The 21,863-nt window shown below is 39.8% G+C and overlaps 1 protein-coding gene across 1 annotated transcript in view; it reads left to right on the top strand.

The window, feature by feature from the left end:
* Positions 1-21,863, top strand: part of LOC122798197 (tetratricopeptide repeat protein 21B-like) — a 1,733,894-nt gene that overhangs the window by 1,477,405 nt on the left and 234,626 nt on the right. The window lies entirely within an intron of this gene.

The following is a 21,863-nucleotide window of genomic DNA, read 5'->3' as shown; positions in this document are numbered from 1 at the left end:
AGCCTGGGGTCCAGCCCCCAGAAGTCACAGGGTCCTAGATGGTCTGATGTGCACTTTGATTTGTTTTTTTAGAACCATTTGATCCAATTATGGCCTGAAAAAAACATTATGAGTAAATAAAGAAATTCAGTCTTATTTTTTCTTTCAAGGAAAAATAAATTGTACCTAAAGCTTAATGTTAAAAGCTAACAAAACACCAATTAACTGAGAAGACAAAGTTCTTGCAGGATATATAAATCCTGTCTGGGAACAGTGCCTGCCTTCCTATCCTCAGAAAAAAATAGATGGTTACTTTCTGTGTTCCCCATGGTGTTAGATTGGGATGAAAATAAAAGTACAAATGGCCAGAAGCATATATTATGCAGCTGATGATCTTGGGGAAGAAACTAATGCAAATAGACAAATCCCACACAGAGACAGTGAGTACATACAGACACCACACAGAAGGAACCACAGCCAGAAACTTAACCAGTGAACCAAATGCTGTTAAATGATGACACATCTCAATGTGACACTGCCAATGATCAGCTGCTGTCACATGTATCTTGCCAAGGGAGTTAGCTACAGACAGCCACTTGTTAGGTACAGTGCTGATGCCTGAATGAGATGAAAAATTAAAAACATTATTGCCGCCTTGCTATTTTAGATACACTGCAGATACTGCAACCCCCTCTCCACACACAGTAATTTTCATAACAGACAACCTCCATACAATCAATTACAGCCATTTATATGAATGTGACTATTCATCTCTTCAAGAATCAAGAAGAAATCTAAAAAATAATGGTGGACAAAGGATCAAAATTAGGGACAGCTATTGGCCGTAAGTACTTAAAAAGTTTCTAGAATAACAGGATATGCCATTAAACTCACTTTTTCTGAAGGCTGTTAAGTCTGAAACTCAAATATCTGTCTGAGTTTACAGGCTGTGCTCCTCACTATTTTACCAGAAGCAAAACAAAATAAACTTTATGAAGAATGGAGCAAACTATGAGGCAAAATTTCCAGAACATTCTGCAAAATCAGGAACAGTTGAAACAATCCATACCCCCACCATACACACACACACACACACACACACACACACACACACACACACACACACACACACACACACACACACACACACACACACACACACACTTAAATCTGTACAAATGGAGACTCTCCTTTTCTCAGATTGTCTCTAGAGTAAAGGAGGTATTTGCTTGGGAACAGGTGAATATTCCCCATGAACTGGGTAGATATGATTTACTGGAACATGAAGCACCCATTCATCCTATTTACCATCCTTGGAGGATGTATTTAATGCTATCTACAATACTTCTGATTCTCAGCCATCAGTACTGAAAAAGATAAACAAATTGTATAACATCTTTCAATCTAATAAGCATGTCTTTTCTCATATTTGAGAAGATCCAGCAGCCATCTCTCCTATTGCTCATAATGTGAACAGGTTCCTTAACATCTCTAACCCATTTCATGGATATAAAGTGGGAAAGCTGCTGAATAGGCAGGGTAAGAGAAGAGACTCTTTGTGTGTTTCTCATATTGACTACTGCTGCAGTAGCCTTAGCTATATGGGTAATATACTTCATAGGATATAACAGCTGTCCAACTTCCAAAGCTTCAGAGTACCTTCCATGCACCCAAACCATTAGTCAACTTGAGCTGAGGTAGCTAAAAGTCAGGTTTCTGTACTAAGCCCTTCTGAGTTTTTCTGCTGCTGAGAAGAGTGCTCCTGTAGAGGCTTTCAAGGATCAGTGGTCAGCTATTACTGTTCCATTGCTGGGCAGATAATTCCCCTTTGGGGAAAATCTTCTACATTATATTTTTACTTGTTGAAAGTTTCTTTTTTTTCAATAAACATCTTTATTAAATTATCCCATATGACATAGGCAATCTTACATTTATATAAATGAAAAACAGACAACAATGATACCACTTTAGTTGCAAACATTATACATCACAGACACCATTCAAACAACTGTAGTTGCAAACATTATACATCACTTATAATCTATCCAGTCATTGTTAGTTAAGCATTATATGGCTCATTCAAATCCTGCCACTTAAACCTTGTTCCTTCTCTGCATATATTGTTCCCACAATTCCCATTTTTTTCTGTGTAGTTTGCTCCTTCCCTTTTCTAAAGATCCCAATTCCAGTTTTTTTATCTCTGTTACTATATTTACTACTTCTAGTAAAGTTGGTCTACACTTTGATTTTCCTTTTATACTAATTGCTTTTTTGGCAGCCACCATAATTAGACTCCGCAGGGCTTTACTATGTCTAGGCAATTCCAATTCTGTATCATAGCTCAAAAAATCATCTCCCCAGCCAATCCAATCCTCTCACCTAACATCTCCTACAGAGTGGTCTGCAGGGAATCCCTAAAGTCTGCCAGCTCATTACAGCCCCCAAAAATATGCTCCCAGCCACCTCTTTTTTGCCTGTCACACCTCTAACATTTGCTGTCCACGTGAGGAAAAATTCTTTGGAGTCTACTTGGGGTATAAAAATACCTATGTAAACACTTCCAGGCAAAAATCCTAAATCCTCTAGACTTTGTTGCATATTTGAGAGATATACATATATCCCTCCATTGTCTCTTTGCGAATTGCTTACCCAGTCTCTCTTTCTAATCCTTTCTAAGCTCATCTGATCGAGTCTTATAATTATCATGCAATATTTGATATGCTCTACTAATTATTCCTTATTTTAAAGCAGCATCTGTTCTATTAAAAACTCTATCAGTGCTGGTCTTTCATTTAGGACCCCCCCCCATTTCTTTCTCTTTGCCTATACTCTGATATCAATCCTTGATAGGGAAGGCAATCTCTAACCTGCAATTCAGATAAATTATTGGCCTCTTCCCAATCTATTACCTTCCCCTTTCTAGTTATTTGCTTCCAATAACTTGGTTCCTTTGCCAGTTTTCTCCAATAAATCCCAGCCCCCTCTTGCCTGTTATCATTGAAAGTTGCTTTTTTGTGAAAAATAAGTACTTATAAGCTACGGGAAAAAAGTATTTTCCTTGCCCATATTGTGACTTTTATGTACTTTCAAGCAAAAGTGCACTTTTTTAATTTTGTGTTAAAAAGGTTTTAAAAGTTGTTTAAAACTATTTTATCTATGGAGAAACTGTTTATTTTAAGTTTTGAGAATTGGAAAAGTGTTTAAAGTGCATTTTACTGTTTTGTCTGGGGAAGAAATAACATTTTGGCTATTTTCATGTTTTACTGACTATTGCTGCTCTTCTGCGGTGGTGCAGCGGTAGCGTTGTTGCCTTATGGCAAGAGGCTCTCCCGTTCGATTCTCAGCTAGTGTGCGAGGGAGTGCCTTCTGTGTAGAGTCTGCATGTCCTCCCCGTGGGTCGAGTGGCGTTCCGAAAGACATGCGTGAATGGGCATGCCTTCGTTGAAGGTTGGGAGTCAAGCTGGCAACTCGGCACTGTGAAAATCTACTGCCAATCATTAGCGGACCGGAGTTCCGCTGTGGCGACCCCTAACCGGGAAAAGCTGAAAGACAACAACAACAACTGACTATTGCTGCTAAGCATTCCTGAGAAACAAACACCATTTTCAACTTAACTATGGAACAAAGTACCATTCCTTCCACTGGACTTTCTTCCAGCCAAACATAAAATAAAAAAGATTGTTAAGCAGCTTTACCACCACAGAAGGCTGGCGATTTTCCACAGCTGCAGGTGGGTGACTCCTGTGGCCAAAGCTGGCTCCACACACCACTCATTTTTATCTCAGGTATCTGTGGTGTAATCCTTGCAACCACCATGGACTGGGGGTTAGCCACATCCTCTGCAGTTGTTGGGGTCCCTTCAATGGGCAAGGGAGAGCCACTCTTGTGGGTTATGGGAGAAGGGGCAGAAAATGTGTCCCTTGTTAGCAAGAATGCTTTGCTTATCCCTGGAGTAAGCTGTTGCTGGCAATGCTGGGTCTGTATTTCCAAAAATTCCTGTCAAAAAGGGACAGAAAACTAAACATTTATCTTCTAGTGTCAATTATTCTGGGCGGGCATAATTTTTTGGTCTTGACACAGGGTGTTGTGAAGGAACAAATGCAGATTTTTTTTTCCTCGGGTTTCTGATTCAGATTATGGGGAGAGTGTGATATCTGAATCTCCCTGTGAGAGATTCTCTTTCTGTGACACTATTTCCAGAATGAACCAGTATTTTCAATGGGAGGATACTAACGTTTATCAGTCTCATAAAAAATATGATGTCTTATAACTGGAATTGAGGAAACAAGGACGTCCAGCAAAGAGGTGGATGGATAGTGTGAAAGAAGATATGCGACCGTCAGGCATGAAAGTTGAAGAAGGCAGGAGTGTGGCACTGAATCTAGGAAGACGGTGACAGCACGATACTCTGACCTCATGTAGAAAAATAGGAAAAACGATGATAATGATGATGATGATGATTACAACTGAAATTGCCAGAACCTTTACCCATCCCCCCAGTTCTGTCAACATTGGAGGATATTTCTCTCACAGACTACGGTTTCCTTGTTAGTCAGTCTGCTGCCCCTAAGAAAGCAGATAGACTGCTTAAAGTTCCTCAGTCTTTCAAGTTTTTATACAGTAATCCCAAACCTGACCCAACAGCTATAGCTTTTGTCAATCCAGCTGCTGTTGAACATTTTGTTAATTCTAATTCTTTTGCTTCTGAAAAGGATGGGAAACGTTTGATAAGTTTGGGACAAAAGTGTGTGCTTCTGCAACTTTGATTTTTAGAATTCCAAACTCTCAGGCTCATATGTTGAAGTTTATAACAATCGTGAAACTATGAGGAATGTTTTTGCTTCAGTTTCCTCGTTACTACTCATTGTTTAAAATTTTGATTCTGTAGATACTACTTTCAAGGCTGTGGCCACAGGTACTGTTTTAAAGTTTGCCTGGGTGCTTTTTAAGAACCTCCCAAAAGATGTCAAAAATGAAATTTTGAATTTGCCTTTGGATACAGATTTAGTTTTGGACCTTCTGCTGCAGAGGTTATCAGAAAGTCTGATGAGAGAGAAAAGCTGATTCTGAGAATCTCTCCAATTTTCGGCCCTCTTTCTCTGAGTTTTCCAAGGGATTTTCTGCTCCCTCATCTTAAAATGAGTAAGGATCAAAATAAACAGTCACAGCAGAATGCTGGGAAGCAGATCTTTAAAAAGCAATGGCAGGGAGGTTCCAAAAAAGAAAGCAGTATCCCCCAAAACAAAAGACAATCAGATTAGTCAGAATGACTATATGAGGGACCTTGTTCCCTCTTCCCAGCCCGGCATTCCTTTAATCCTTTCGGAAAGTCTGAATCACCATTTCTCTATTTGGCAAAATTGTTTCAGACAAATGGGTTCTGAATGTGATCAAACTAGGCTAAAATAACAGTGGGAGGAAATTCCTCCTTTCCAGGGGATTCCTCTTCATCCACCAGACCAGACACCTCTTTCCTCCTGTTTTACATCATGCGCTGTTTCAGGGGTAAGATAAGAGAAGGATTTTACTCAGTAATGTTTCTTATACCAAAGAAAGAAAATTCTTCGAGGCCAGTTCTGGAACTTTCTTTCCTGGATCAGTTTGTGATAGTGCTCTAGTTTAAAATGATTTCACTGCACAGCCTGCTAACCCTCCTTCCTTATTTGAGTTTTCTAGTGACCCTAGGCTTAAATGATAGATATCATCACATTACTATTCATCCAGATTTCAGGCATTTCTTATGTTTTGTATGACTGGATCACATTATCAGTACTCTGCTTTACACTTTGGGCTATCCACTGCTCCAAGAGTGTTCCTAAAGTGTCTAGCTCCTTTAGTAGCTCATTGCAGGCTACATGGTATCACCATTTTTAGATGAATCATTTATCTGTGCAAAGTCTTTTTCAAATGTTGTCAGGTATCTCAGTCTTGGGTAGAGGATCTCCTGAACAAGCTGGGATTCCAAGAGAATGTCTAAAAGTCTGTTCTGACTCTGTCATATAGGATTGTGTTTCTGGAGTGCCTGGTAGACACCTCAGTACAAAGAGCTTTCCTTCCACGGGAAAAAATAGATATATATTTATATCTATTACAGGGGTGTTGCATTCAGATTTCCATCTCAGCAAGGGAATTCCTCAGGATTTTGTGTCTCATGGCATCTGTGACACTCATGCTATCTCTTGCAAGACTCCACATTAGAAAAATGTAATGGTACCTGAAATATCTTTGGTTTCAGCTGTAGATCAGTGTGTGTGGTATACCTTTAAGAAGCATTCTGCTCAGTAGGCACATGCATATATGTACTGATCGTACAAGCAAGAGTGCCATTTTGGGTGAGCAGCCAGAGTGATAGCATGCATGCGTGTAGTAGTCAGTCATTTAGTTTGTTTAAGTTTAATGTTCCTGCCATCCATCTTGATGTGTTTGTGTGTTATAAACTACTTGAATGAACATCCAAGCCTCTTCATCTTATTCAGATGTACAAGACGAGCGACACCAGCATCAACTCCCATTGTTCTTTCAAACTCCATTGCTGAGATTTGTAAAATGGGAAATCACTTGGTGGAAACATTAAAATTTCTCAGAATCCAGGTTTCCCATTCTCCCCTCTTACTCCACAACAGTCAGTCACAACAAATGCCTCAGACTTTTCTTTGGGAGCAATGACTCCCTTCAAGCGGGCCTGGAAAACAGATGCTGTTTCATCTCCCTGGTTGGGGATGTTCCTATCCTTTGTTTACAGTAATTTCCATGGCAATTCTGAAGATTCAGAATGCCTTTCCAAAAAGTCATTGTTGCGACTCCCTTTTGACCAGGCAGAACTGGATCTGATGTCCTTTTCATTCATTCCTTAACTATTGGGTTTCAGATCCAACCTTAGATCTGACTCGGCCACATTTTCTAGACTCTTGAATCCAACTCACGAGCTCCTTCCTTTACCCATCATGCCCCGTTCAACCTGCAATACCTCCGATCCAGTTTGCAGGCATATAGCTACAGATGTGGATCCTTCTCATAGAGCTTTGGGGTGTATTTTCTATTTCAGTGAGTGCAATTTCCTTGCCTTTTTTCTTATAGTCTTACATTTTCTAATCACCTCTTCCTCCCTTACCTAGTATTCATGAGTTTCTATCATGTTAGGTTTGTAATTCTTAGCTTTCCTTTCCAACTCTCCTCTTTTTCTACCAAGGGTAGCTATCAATACCATTGTTGGCAACTTTCTTCCTATCTTCTTCTTTCTTTCTTATCCTTTAGAGGGTAACCTCTTTACTCTACCATTGTTGGTAATTTAAAAAAAAGTTATTTTCTCTTTACAGTTTCCATTTTTCTTATGATTATGGCTGATAAATCCACTGGGTTTAAGAAATGCACTTACTATGGGCACAAAATCCCTAATTCTGATGGCTATCCATCTGTTGTCTGGGTAGTTCATGCTTAAATGCAGACTGCTTCATTTGCCCAAGACTTAATTCTAGGGCCCTTAGTGACCATCATAACAAGCATGTCCTAAAGGGCTTGCTACCACCTTCTTCTTCTTCCTCGTCTGCTGCAGGAGCTCAAACCCCCATAAAAGCAACTAAGGCCTCTTTGGAGATGAAAGAACCAAGAAACCAGTTTCCAACCTGGTTTCCTAAGCCAACTCCTTCTTCATGGTCTCCTACTAAAATTCAAAAGAAATTGGATCCTACACCCTCAGATCTGAAGTGAAAACAGATCTGACACCCTTAGACATGACACCTTCCTATTTTAAGTCTACAAGGACCTGGTCTCCAGGGTTCTCTCTGGAGCCTGTATCTCCTGAGCTCCATTCTCCCTTCCTTAAGGAGAACCCAAAGAGAGAGACTATTGGCCCCAATCTACCACTTTCTCCATTAGGCCCTCCCAGAAATTTTCTGAAGCTGAAGTGGATAGGTTGATGAGAAAGTTCCTCAGAGCTCTGATTCAGATGGGGGTTATCCCTGCACCATCTTCCATCAGGTCTGTAAGCCTCCCTTCTACTTCCCATACTTTGATTTCTCTTTCTGTGATCCAACCAGCAATTTTGGAGCCTTCAGATCTGAGAAACCCGAGAGAGTCAGCGTTAGATCCAAAGACAGCTAGGTCTTCAACTCCAGCTGCTTCCCTGACTTGTTCAGCATTGATCGTCTTGGACCAGGACAAGTCTTGGAGCCAAAGCATTGGTGCTGGGTCCAGGGGGCTGGGTTCTACTTGGGCTTCGGTGTTGGACAGCTCAGGTCTGACTTATCACTTTGAGGCAAGGGTCCGAGCAGGGTTGGGGCATAGTGGCAACTGCAGTTTCAGCTCTAATGCAGCCTGCTATGCCTTGTCCAAGTCTTTCTGCTTTCAAGGTGGTGGAGAAGGTCTTCTCTCTTCCGAGAGAAATGACTACTCTTTCTTCTTTGGATCCTGTAGCCCTGCCACTATAAGGTCTGAGCTCTGATTCTCTCAGATGTACCACAAAGTGAGAGACGGCCTTATCAAGCATTCACACAGTCCCCCCTTGAGGACTTTCCCCTCTCTTTGGACATCTCTCCAGAACATCCCACAGAGGAGGTTCCCCTTGTTCAAGAGGAGACATGTAGAGTCCCAACAAGATCTCACTGAAGACAATGACTTTGATGAAGGGAAATGGTCCCCAAGATCTCCATCAGATGACATCTCCTTCAGAGATATCCTGGAAATTCTCAAGCAGAAAAGTGGATGGTCCTCCAATTCCCCTTCGCAGGAGAAGTCAATGTTCCTGGAAACTTTTGGGTTTGGCTCAGCTACGTCTTGGGTGACTCCCCCGTCAGATGAGCTTTAGATCTAGTCTCTTGCTGGGTGTGGAAGGAATGGGATACTCTAGAACCCATTCCCTGTCATCCACCAAGACAGATCACACTGGAGTAAGGGGGTTCCTGTTGATGCCATGGCTGTGGAAGCAACCACAAAGAGGGAGGTGGCAGAGCAGAGCTCCTGTGTCCAGCCACTTAACAGAGATGGCATTGGACAGAGTCAAGAAGCACATGTTTGTCTTAGTGACCTTTGCTTTATGATCTCTGAACTACTTGGTACATTTCAGTAGGCTGCAGCGAGGTTTGATGAAAGAACTTTCCAAATCCATCTCTGAGTGCATGTCCATTGTGGACTACAAGAAATCCAATTCACAACTGGACACTCTTTTATCCATTTCTAATGCATCCATGAGGTTAATTTCCCATGCTGCTGAGGGGACCTCATGATGCTATTATTATCAAATGTTTTTTAAAAGAGCGCAGAGTATATGTTAAAGCTGCTAAATAAAGAAGCATTTTAGTTTTGTTTTATTTTATGTATTGTCTTTTAAGCATTTGCTTGAATAATTACTTCATTCATTTGAGATGTGAACACCTATTTATGTTTAGAGTATTTAAACATGTCTTGAAATTCATTCAATTTGTATTTCTTATGAAGTCTGGTTGGACGAAAGCGGTGAATAAATAGATTTTACGCTAATATAGTTGGTTTATTTTTGTTTTCAGCCTAGCAAGTATTTATATCAGTTTTATTTTGTTTCTGCATTTATTATTAGTTTTTTGTGTGTTTTTCTATGGCTGAAACACAGGGAGACCCTTTAATGGTTGTCAGTACTTACACCTTCATGGGACTCCAGAACATAATGTGACTCAAGTCTTATTAAAGACCATGGAGGATATCCAAAAAACTTTATATCTACTGCTAAGTGAATGTTCCAGTATAGAATCTACTGCTTCAGGGTCTAAAGATGATGCTGATACTGTTGTTGAGGTGAATACCAGAGGACAGCATATTTTTCTACCAAGAAGTAAGGAGCCAGTGGAAGAGAGGGCTGCAATGTCAAATAAGACCTATTCCAACATCGCAGCGGTTCTAAATAATGGTGAGGATCCCTTCATTAATACAGAGAGACTGGGTGATCCTGTTTATTTAACTGAATACAGAGAGCAGTGTGACATTTTGAACAAGTTGTTGAAAAAATACAAAAAGCATTGACATTGAAAATAAGTATTTTCTTAAATGTATTGAACTAAACATTATACCAAAGGGACTCAGGTTTTTTAAGTGTCCCAATGGTCTTACAGAGAAAGACCCTTTTTTCAACAAACTTAAAGAGTTTTTTAATGAAGCTGGCATTAATTTTCTCAAGTTACTTATAGAACGTAACAGCAATACTATGAAAGATCTCAAGGAAGAGATCTTTAAGGTCGAACAAGCTATAGAGACTAAATTCCAGTTTGTCTTTTGTGAAAGATTTGAGTACTTTCTTATACTTCAAGATGTAGAACAACATGAGAAAACAGTTATTACAAGAAAAAACAACAAATTAGACTGGGATCTGATGGTGTATGAGGTTGACAATGCTTATTCTATATTTGTTTTAAACAAAAATAAGAACTCTTTGTTCTTTAACAGAAATGCATGGGTTTCTAAGCAGGTCCACCTTAAACAGTGTGGACCTATTAGGCCTGCCTCTTTTGCTGACATTGTCAGGAGTGAATCAACCCCAAAAGATTTTTCTTATCAGAAAAGGAACATGGAGGCTTCTACAGATGTAGTGACTACTACGGCTGATTCCATTATGCTACAAAATGAAACGACAGCACCATCTATTATCAACAGCGGCAACAACAAGGAACTTGGTGCAAAACCAAAAACTTTTTCAGTTTTTGAAAAAGAACAGAGACAAATGAAAGCAAAGCCCATGACAACACGCAAGAAGGGTTGGAAGGCGTCAGACTTGTCAACGGACAACGAGTAAGGTACAGCACAGATATAAAAGACATTTTAAATTTGTCTAACTTCAATTTAAATAGATATCATATTGAATGGTTAAGGTTAGCCATTAATTTTGTCTCTACAATGAGAGCGGACATTACTAACATTATTTTAGATTTAAAAAGGTATACCTTAAAGTTAAATTTGTGTTATCTGTTAAAAGATGTTAAATGTAATGAAAGCAGTTTAGTTAAGCCTTCCAGCTACATTGTTAAATCATACTTTAAAAGTATTTGAATCAGCCTGTGAAAATGAGCTGAGAGATGCTTTAACTGCTAACAAGGGCCAAATGTTCAAGTTACATAATAATTTGAATAGAGAACTTAGAACAGCCATGAAAGATTTATGTAATAAAAAGTCTCTGCACATAATGAAAAGTGACAAGGGTGGAATGTTAATCATTATGGACCAAGATGAGTACATTTTGAAAACTGAAGAAATGTTGGCTAATGAATGTGAATATAAAAAAGCATGTTGTACAGACATTTCTCGATGTTTTAAGTATATTTTCAACTTTTTATATGATAGTTTATTGGCTGGAGATTTAAGTGAAGTTATGTGCAATTTCTGTCATATAGAGAATCCTGGGGTAGGTGTACTATTTGGCATACCCAAAACTCACAAGAGCCAGGTCGACCCTCCTTTCAGACCTATTATTTCAGCTCCTAACTATGTTACTGAAGGCATTTATATCATAGCTGATTATTTTTTATAATCTTTTGTTCATTCAATGGAGTCTTTTCTTAAAGACTCTTGGAGTTTTTTTAGAAACCATGAGGCCGTTCACTGAAACTGTAACTTTTGATCCTGAGAAACATGTTATTTTTTACTTTGGATGTTATATCTTTATACACCTGTATACCTCAGGAATTGGGTATTGAATATGTTAGAGCGTATTTAAACAGATTTACTGATCAAGAAACTACTGTTATTAATTTTTATTGCAGTTTGTTGGATATTATTTTAACTAATCATTATTTCTTGTTCAACTGTCAGTACTAAAAACAGGTTCAAGGTATAGCCATGAGGTCTCCTGTAGCTCCTTCCTTTGCCAACATAGTTATGGGATGGTGGGAAGATCACACTTAAAAATCTTATTGTAACACATTTAAAGTTTTATATTACAAAAGGTTTATTGACAACCTGGTTTTTGTTATGGAAGGGGGACAAAATGAGGTGTAGTTATTTGTCAAACAACTTAACTTGAGTTCCTCTTTCTTAAAGTTTGTTAGTGGGTATGTAGGTACATACATTCATTATTTAGATGTCCATTTAGAATGGGACTATGTCAACAATATATTCAACAGCAGCATTCATAGGAAAATTACTTTTCTGAACAGCTATGTACATTACTCCAGTCAACATCCGAACCATATTAAAAATAGCATCCCTAAAGGCCAATTTATCAGAGCCAGTAGGATGACCACTGATTATCATTCTCTGACTGAGGAATTTCAGTTCATTAAGAAATTATTTATAAATAGAAGCTATGATATGTATTAGATGAACAGATACAATACGTATGGGACAGAAGAGAAGATAGGTATCCTGCCATGCTTAAAAAAGTACTTGTTCTTACTTCCAACAATAGTGTTCCTTTTAATGTGAGTGATTTGAGTTTTGGGATGCCCATGACTGCTGATGGACCTATTATTAAAAATGTTATTTTAAGAAATTGGAGAATTGTTGAAGGCAATCACAATTTAATAAAATGTGTGGGCATTAAGCTCAGTTTTGTGTATAGGAATGATTTTAATTTAAAAGGTTTGTTGGAAAAGGGCAGGAACTCGTTTCATACTAATACTGTTGGGATTACCAAAGCATATGGCATGCACCAATGTCATACATGGAGTATGTGCAGGTATATTTTGGTAGGGCCCTTTATAGACTTACCACATCTGCCCTATACCATACTGGTGACAGGCTATTTTTCTTGTAAGAGCCTTGGAGTTGTTTATATTGCTATTTGCAGCACTTGTTCAAAATTTTATGTTGGGATGACCACTAGACTCCTATATATTAGAATTAGGGAACATGTCAACAGTATTAAAAACAAAGACATTAAGAATGCTTTGTATAGACATAGCATTGAATGCAGTAATTTTAGAAAATTTTTATTTTTTGTCCTGGAACCGGGACATTTAAGCCTAAGAGGGGAGAATTTTAAAAATTATCTTGAACAGAGAGAAACTAGATAGCAAATAAAGTTAAGGGCTGATATTTTCCCAGGTTTAAATGATGCTATTAATATCAAATGTTTTAAAAGAATGCAGAGTATATGTTAAAGCTGCTAAATAAAGAAGCACTTTAGTTTTGTTTTATTTTATTTTATGTATTGTCTTTTTAAGCATTTGATTGAATAATTACTTCATTCATTTGAGATGTGAGCAACTATTTATGTTTAGAGTATTTAAACATGGCTTGAAATTCATTCAGTTTGTATTTCTGATGAAGACTGGTTGGACGAAAGTGGTGAATAAATAGATTTTATGCTAATATACATTGGTTTATTTTTGTGCTTGGATATGCAAACTGAATCAATTTGTAAAGAAGTCAAAGTTCTAAATGGTCATGGTTCAGTCCATTCTGCTGTTTCTATGTGAGGACATTTGGATGTACTCCATTGATATTCAGTATGAGTATCACATCATGTTGAGCAGATGATCTCAAAGATTTCTGCATTTTTGGCTGGGGACTAGTCAGTACCAGTTCAGAACCCTCCCCTTTGGTCTCAACACCACCCCAGTGTGTTTATAAAAAGTATTGCAGTGGTAGCAGCTCACTTGGGACTGCTGGGATTCTCAGTGTTTCCATACTTGACGACTGGCTCCTCACCACCCCAAACAGGCATCTCCTAGTGAAATCCAGTGACTACTTGCTCCAGTTATGTCAGTCCCTAGGCATCTCAGTCAACATCTGCAAGTCTCATGTTCAACCCGTTCACAGCCTGAAGTACATAAGTGCTCAGTTGAACATGGTCAGTTAGTCAGATAGTCTCCATTCCACCCCACCAAGTGTGGACCATCAGGTGTCAAGTGGAGCAAATTATCTCACACCCTTCTCCCCCAGCCTCAATTATTCTTCAGGCCTTAGGGTCAATGGCAGCAACCATAACCTTGGTTACTATGGCCCATTTTATATGCACATTCTTCAAAGGACAGTAGCTGTTCAGTAGCCAATTCTTTGCCATCCCTTATCCTTACCAATGAAACTCATACGAGTATGCAAAGGCCACCTACAAAGGTGGATTTAGTTAGACAAAGTTTCCTAAGACTACCCTCTTGTTTTTCTAGTCCAGAAGCATTGGTAACCATGGATGCCTCCCAACTGGTGTGGGGGGGTTTTAGGGGATGTACGGTTCAAAGTATGTGGTCCCCAGAAGAGACCAATTCACACATCAATATTCTAGAGATGAGAGAGGTCCTGCTAGCATTGCAGACCTTCCAGAATGCCCTTCCTCTTGGGATGATTGTGATGTAAACCAACAATATTTCTGTAGGTGCTACATCAGGAAACAGGGGGGACCTGATTTTATCCCCTTTGTCGAGAGGCAATGAGAGTGTAGCAGTGGGTGATGCCATCTTTCTTATGGCAGTGTACATACCAGGGAAATCCATCATGTTAGTAGACAATCTCAGCAGGTCCGTTCTGATGCCTCACTAGTGATCTCTCAGTCAGTCAGAGGTCCCAAAAAACAGAAAGGATTCAGAATTTACTCAAGATTCTTTCTAGTGTCAAAGAAAACAGGGGACTTGAGACCAATTCTGGACCTCAGCAAACTGAATCAATTTGTAAAGAAGTCAAAGTTCTAAATGGTCATGGTTCAGTCCATTCTGCTGTTTCTATGTGAGGACATTTGGATGTACTCCATTGATATTCAGTATGAGTATCACATCATGTTGAGCAGATGATCTCAAAGATTTCTGCATTTCTGGCTGGGGACTAGTCAGTACCAGTTCAGAACCCTCCCCTTTGGTCTCAACACCACCCCAGTGTGTTTATAAAAAGTATTGCAGTGGTAGCAGCTCACTTGGGACTGCTGGGATTCTCAGTGTTTCCATACTTGACGACTGGCTCCTCACCACCCCAAACAGGCATCTCCTAGTGAAATCCAGTGACTACTTGCTCCAGTTATATCAGTCCCTAGGCATCTCAGTCAACATCTGCAAGTCTCATGTTCAACCCGTTCACAGCCTGAAGTACATAAGTGCTCAGTTGAACATGGTCAGTTAGTCAGATAGTCTCCATTCCACCCCACCAAGTGTGGACCATCAGGTGTCAAGTGGAGCAAATTATCTCACACCCTTCTCCCCCAGCCTCAATTATTCTTCAGGCCTTAGGGTCAATGGCAGCAACCATAACCTTGGTTACTATGGCCCATTTTATATGCACATTCTTCAAAGGACAGTAGCTGTTCAGTAGCCAATTCTTTGCCATCCCTTATCCTTACCAATGAAACTCATACGAGTATGCAAAGGCCACCTACAAAGGTGGATTTAGTTAGACAAAGTTCCTAAGACTACCCTCTTGTTTTTCTAGTCCAGAAGCATTGGAAACTATGGATGCCTCCCAACTGGTGTGGGGGGATTTTAGGGGATGTACGGTTCAAAGTATGTGGTCCCCAGAAGAGACCAATTCACACATCAATATTCTAGAGATGAGAGAGGTCCTGCTAGCATTGCAGACCTTCCAGAATGCCCTTCCTCTTGGGATGATTGTGATGTAAACCAACAATATTTCTGTAGGTGCTACATCAGGAAACAGGGGACCTGATTTTATCCCCTTTGTCGAGAGGCAATGAGAGTGTAGCAGTGGGTGATGCCATCTTTCTTATGGCAGTGTACATACCAGGGAAATCCATCATGTTAGTAGACAATCTCAGCAGGTCCGTTCTGATGCCTCACTAGTGATCTCTCAGTCAGTCAGAGGTCCCAAAAAACAGAAAGGATTCAGAATTTACTCAAGATTCTTTCTAGTGTCAAAGAAAACAGGGGACTTGAGACCAATTCTGGACCTCAGCAAACTGAATCAATTTGTAAAGAAGTCAAAGTTCTAAATGGTCATGGTTCAGTCCATTCTGCTGTTTCTATGTGAGGACATTTGGATGTACTCCATTGATATTCAGTATGAGTATCACATCATGTTGAGCAGATGATCTCAAAGATTTCTGCATTTTTGGCTGGGGACTAGTCAGTACCAGTTCAGAACCCTCCCCTTTGGTCTCAACACCACCCCAGTGTGTTTATAAAAGTATTGCAGTGGTAGCAGCTCACTTGGGACTGCTGGGATTCTCAGTGTTTCCATACTTGACGACTGGCTCCTCACCACCGCAAACAGGCATCTCCTAGTGAAATCCAGTGACTACTTGCTCCAGTTATGTCAGTCCCTAGGCATCTCAGTCAACATCTGCAAGTCTCATGTTCAACCCGTTCACAGCCTGAAGTACATAAGTGCTCAGTTGAACATGGTCAGTTAGTCAGATAGTCTCCATTCCACCCCACCAAGTGTGGACCATCAGGTGTCAAGTGGAGCAAATTATCTCACACCCTTCTCCCCCAGCCTCAACTATTCTTCAGGCCTTAGGGTCAATGGCAGCAACCATAACCTTGGTTACTATGGCCCATTTTATATGCACATTCTTCAAAGGACAGTAGCTGTTCAGTAGCCAATTCTTTGCCATCCCTTATCCTTACCAATGAAACTCATACGAGTATGCAAAGGCCACCTACAAAGGTGGATTTAGTTAGACAAAGTTCCTAAGACTACCCTCTTGTTTTTCTAGTCCAGAAGCATTGGTAACTATGGATGCCTCCCAACTGGTGTGGGGGGATTTTAGGGGATGTACGGTTCAAAGTATGTGGTCCCCAGAAGAGACCAATTCACACATCAATATTCTAGAGATGAGAGAGGTCCTGCTAGCATTGCAGACCTTCCAGAATGCCCTTCCTCTTGGGATGATTGTGATGTAAACCAACAATATTTCTGTAGGTGCTACATCAGGAAACAGGGGGGACCTGATTTTATCCCCTTTGTCGAGAGGCAATGAGAGTGTAGCAGTGGGTGATGCCATCTTTCTTATGGTAGTGTACATACCAGGGAAATCCAACATGTTAGTAGACAATCTCAGCAGGTCCGTTCTGATGCCTCACTAGTGATCTCTCAGTCAGTCAGAGGTGGAGAGGATTGTTGCTCAATGGGTTCAACCTGGCAGCAATTTGTTTGCATCTCCCCACAACAACAAATGGAGTAGGTTATTTGCCCTGATCCACCCTCTGCAGGAATCATTGAGAAATGTTCTAGTCCATGTTAGGCCCTCCTGTGTCCCTTTATGCTCATCCCCCATTACCTATAATTCCCAAATTCTTACAGAAGGCACTTGGGTTGAAGAGCACTGTTATCCTCATTTCCCCTTTTGGCCTAGTCAAGTGTGGCTCCCTTTTCTTTGGTCTTACCTTCTATATCCACCCTGGATACTGGACCCCAGTCTGGATTTTTTCTCTTATCCCATGGGGATGAATCACCTGGACATTCTAGGCCTCAATTTGACCGCATTGTTTCTCCAGTTCCACCCATAGTTAGACCAGGCTTTCTTCTCCAGTCTGACAGATACTACTATCTTCCCACCCTTCTTGCTTAAAGTAGCCTCTGAGATTAATATTAATCAAACCTTTAATGTGCATGTTTTCTTTCTCAACTTTGTTAACAAAGGTGAATATATTTTTCCTCTTTTGGATGTATATTGACAACGACAACTCTGTTTTTATCTCCATAGAATGAAAGATTTCAGAATGTCGGAGTAATTGTTTGGCTCCTTCTTGCCAAATGTGGATTCACTTGTTGTTAAAACTACCTTAGCTAAATGATTGAATGATTGATTGATTGATTGCATTTCCTTTGTTTACAGTCAGTGAGGTCTGTCCCTACCCAGACCCCCTAAAACACATTCCACCAGATCTATGGTTACATCATCCACTTTCTGGTCTAGAACTTCTATTAATGACATTTATGCACCAGCTACCTGGTCTAATGCTCATGCCTTTATTGCTCATTACAAATTTATTTATTGATTTAACATTTGTTTATTGGGAAAGTCTGACTGGGACAGAGCCCATTTTCAGTGGAGACCCGGGGAGAAGCACTCCAGATGCATGTCTCTGAAATGTGGGAGGAAACTAGAGTACTCGGAAGAAACCCACATGAACAAAGGGAGGACATGCAGACTCCTCACAGAAGGCACCCCAGACAAGAATCGAACTGGAGAACTTCTTGCTCTGAGGCAACCCTAACCACTGCACCACCCAAATTGGATTTGACTTCTAGAAACAGGGCTACCTTTGGTTCTGCAATACGGAATATCTTTCCATAAGGACCACCCAAAGTTTACGTAGCTGGGGACTATGTCCTAATAGTTAAGGAATGAATGAAAAGAACAACATCAGGCATTAAAATTGTGTACTCACCATAACTATGCATCTTTGTTGTCCAGTTTCATGCTTCCTCAACTACCCACCCTCTATCCCCCTTCCATGTAGTTCCTGGAGTGGCTTTATGGTTGTCGTTCCAGGTTTGAGCCTCAGTCTTCTAGTACTATCCTGACTTTTGTCTTAACTTATGGCTTATAAGGCAGCAAACTTGATCTGAGGTATTGTAAGTTCACATGGGCATGATGGGTAAAGGGAGGAGCTCAAAAGCTGGATCTGAGAGTCTAGTAAATCTGGCCAAATTGGATCTGAGACCTAATAGTTGAGGAAGAATGAAAATGGTCAACACAGATGCATAGTTATGATGAGTATTTAACCATAATTTCTCCATTCTTATGGAATTGTCCAGGGACAATTACCACAAGCTTCCTCACAGACTGGATCTACATGGATGAGACGGGGAAGTGTAATACACCCCATCATCAAATAACTTCAACTGACTGGGTGCATGATTCAGTTTTGATACTGTTAGGCACCTATTTCATGAGGACATGCAACAGGTCCTGAAGGATGCAAGAAAATCATATAGTGGCCAATGGAAAAGATTTTCTAATTGTTTTTTTTTGCCAATGACCAGGGTCACTTTCATGGATTTTGTACCACTAGTGGTTAAATATTTGTGTCTTTTGCTATCTAATGGCCTCATTTAGTCCTCTGTAATGGTACATATTTTAGTCATTTCAGCATGTATGCCCATGTCCCTGTTCTTCTCTGTTTATTGTCAGACAGACAGTTTCTAAAAGCAGTTTTACACATGAGACCAGGTCATAGACAGGGTGCTGTCCTTGGGATCTCAGTTTTATGTTAAAAAAAATGACTATGGCACCTTTTGATCCTGCCAGTCAGGCTGACTTAAGGATCACTGAATGGAAAACTGCTCTTGCTCTTTTGATTATTCTGACATCTGCAAGAAGGATATCTCATTTGAAAGCTTCGATGGTGGGAGAGCCCTGTCTGGTCTTTCCACGACACAAGGCTACCCTGTATAGAAAACTTTTTCATGCCCAGAGTTGTTTCATAATTCACGTTGTATCAGGCCGTCACTCTCCCTGTTTTATATCCAGATCCAAAAAAAGAAGAAAAGACAAGAAAGAAAAGATTCTTCACACAGTGGCTGTGCATAGATAACTTAGATACTATCTCGATGGAATTAAGTCATTTAGGAAAGTTAGCCAGCTATTAATTTCTTGTTCTGAGCTAGGGAAGTTCAGCCTGTGCCTAAACAGGCTATTTTCAAGTGGTTTTCCTCTGCTGTTATATTTTATCAGTCTTACCATTGAAAATCCATTCTAGGCAGTGTTCTACTAGAACCTTAGCTTTTACGATGGCATACTAGAAAGGGGTGAACCCTCAAAGTATTCTAGAAGCAGCAACTTGGTCATCCAGCCATACTTTTACAAAGCAATACAAACTGGATTCCTTATCCAGGTCCAAAGCAGGCTTTGCTGAATCCATTCTCTAGGGAACCCTGGATCTTTATTGTTCCTCCTCCTATGTTGGATACTCTATGGTAGTCTACCCATAGGCTACTACAGCATTGAGAATGATGAACATAATACAGATTACAGATGTGTAAGTTGCACTTACCTGTAACAGTAGATGTTCAAATTCTCCAATGCTACAGTAGCCACACCCACCCACCATCCCCCTTTTTGTATATGGTTTTGTGGGCTACAATGTTAGATTTTGTTATTTATATCATAGTTGGTTCAGGATGAGTTCCCCATTTTTTTATGTTTAGGGGCAAGAAAGTCCTTAAGAGTTTTAGTCAGTCTGGTTGTTTATACAGTTTCCTCCAAAAAGGGCTTAGCCTATAAGCCACCAGAGGGACAGTAAGGGAAAGGATGAAAGCTGTTGGAAGCTGTCTAGTTGCTGTATCCTTGGCTGGATACAACCCAAGTGAAGAGTTCGAACATCAACTGTTATTGTAAGAGCAGCTTACATAACTGTATTGTCATGACTCATTATTTGTCAGCCACTAGGACACTTGCATTTAGGCACTGAATACAACAACGTTTTGCAGATGTGTCATGATGGTGGCCTGAATTGTGCAAGGAGAGGAAAATAACTGGCAGCGTCAGGAGAGGAGTACACTATACAGTGCATGATGTCCTAGCATATGTCAGAGTAGGGTACAAGTCCTTTGGTGCTAGTCTGTCAGAAAGAAGTTAATGCTGAGCTACAATGGCAGAAAGGATGGGCCCGATCCTTGATCCGCAAAGAAGGGTCTGCAATGTTAAATCATTTTTGTCTTTTTGTTCAGGACTAGTATATTTTATGTTTTAGAAAGAAGACTCTTTTCAAATAGTTAGGCAAATGCATTGCATGCTATAGTGACAGATATATTGCACCAGAGAAAAAAAGACAAAGCCTCAGTCTAGTAGGGCTGCAGCAACTATTAATTATCGCTTGTTTAATTTGCATGCATAGGATGCTCATGAAGCATTTACTTGGCAAACAGTTCACACATTTGTGGATCACAGTTGATTCTGAGTGTCACTGTAGCAGGATTTGATATATGTTTGAGTGGTTTCCTTTGCTAGCTTTCTACTTCCTTGGTGATTTCTAGAGTATAGTTTGAGATAATGGTCATATATTAACAGTCAGATGCAGTACTTCTCAAAATAAAAGAGTGCAGACAAGTGAGGCACTTGCCTTAATGGGAGATCTCAGAGGAGAAGAGTACTACATTGGTTAGGTAATCCATTCTCCAGAATAAATTACAAATGTTAGTACATGGTTTTAGATGTTACTGTCATGTTTTTTTCTAATATAGGTGTTAGCAATTGGTACAGATCACACTGTTCAGCCACACTTCATTTTATTAGTTCTTCTAATGTTCACAGTGCAATACTCAAATGTCTCTTTTTGTGCAAGGATTAATGCAATGTCTTAACCAAGTACTTGTACAATACTAAGTCTCATGCAAGTAAGTGTTCAGTTTGAAAAGTGTTGAAATGTGTTTCTAATTATGTGCAATATCAGACTGTCCACCTTCATGTCTGTGATGTAATAGCTAGGTGTTACATGTGTAAATGTCTGTGAAAATAGTCTATATGTTGTCTGCACATTGAGTCTGGAGACTCAGAATTTCATTCAGTTTTTTCACTTGTGTGATTTCTAAATGACAATAAAGTTTACTTTGACTTTTCTGTGGACAGTAGAGAACACTTTGATGGCAAAGGCAATGTGTTGCTAGAAAAAAAACAAATGATGTCAGTCAGCAACGGATTTAAAATTAAAAGCATGAGATGAGGAACTGACCAAGGTAAAGGAAACCCTGTTAAGTTACTCACTCAAAGATCTTCTTTTAAGTTGAGTACATCACTCAGCTGTACTTTCTCACAAAATGAGCCAGTTTTAAGGATTTTTAATGGTCCTGTTTTCCAACTAAACATTAACATTATTGTATACATTTTTCTAATGCCTGCCTAAGCCTTACTACCTCTTCATAAAGGTTGTTTTTTTTTGGAATATTATTTTCTTTGCAGTTTGATAAGGTTACTTTTTACTATTTAGAGCTGGTATGGTCCCACTATATTGAATTGCTCTGTAATTCAGAAAGAACACCAGCATCCACTGTATGGGCTGTAGTAAAAAGGTCCTGTTTCCATAATGCAATATTTTGCA

Source organism: Protopterus annectens, chromosome 3.part1 (genome assembly GCF_019279795.1).
Source record: "Protopterus annectens isolate FY-2018-M chromosome 3.part1, PAN1.0, whole genome shotgun sequence".
NCBI classification, from domain to species: Eukaryota; Metazoa; Chordata; order Ceratodontiformes; family Protopteridae; genus Protopterus; species Protopterus annectens.
Note: the sequence above shows the minus strand (reverse complement) of the source record. Positions and strands in the feature narration are given on the sequence as shown.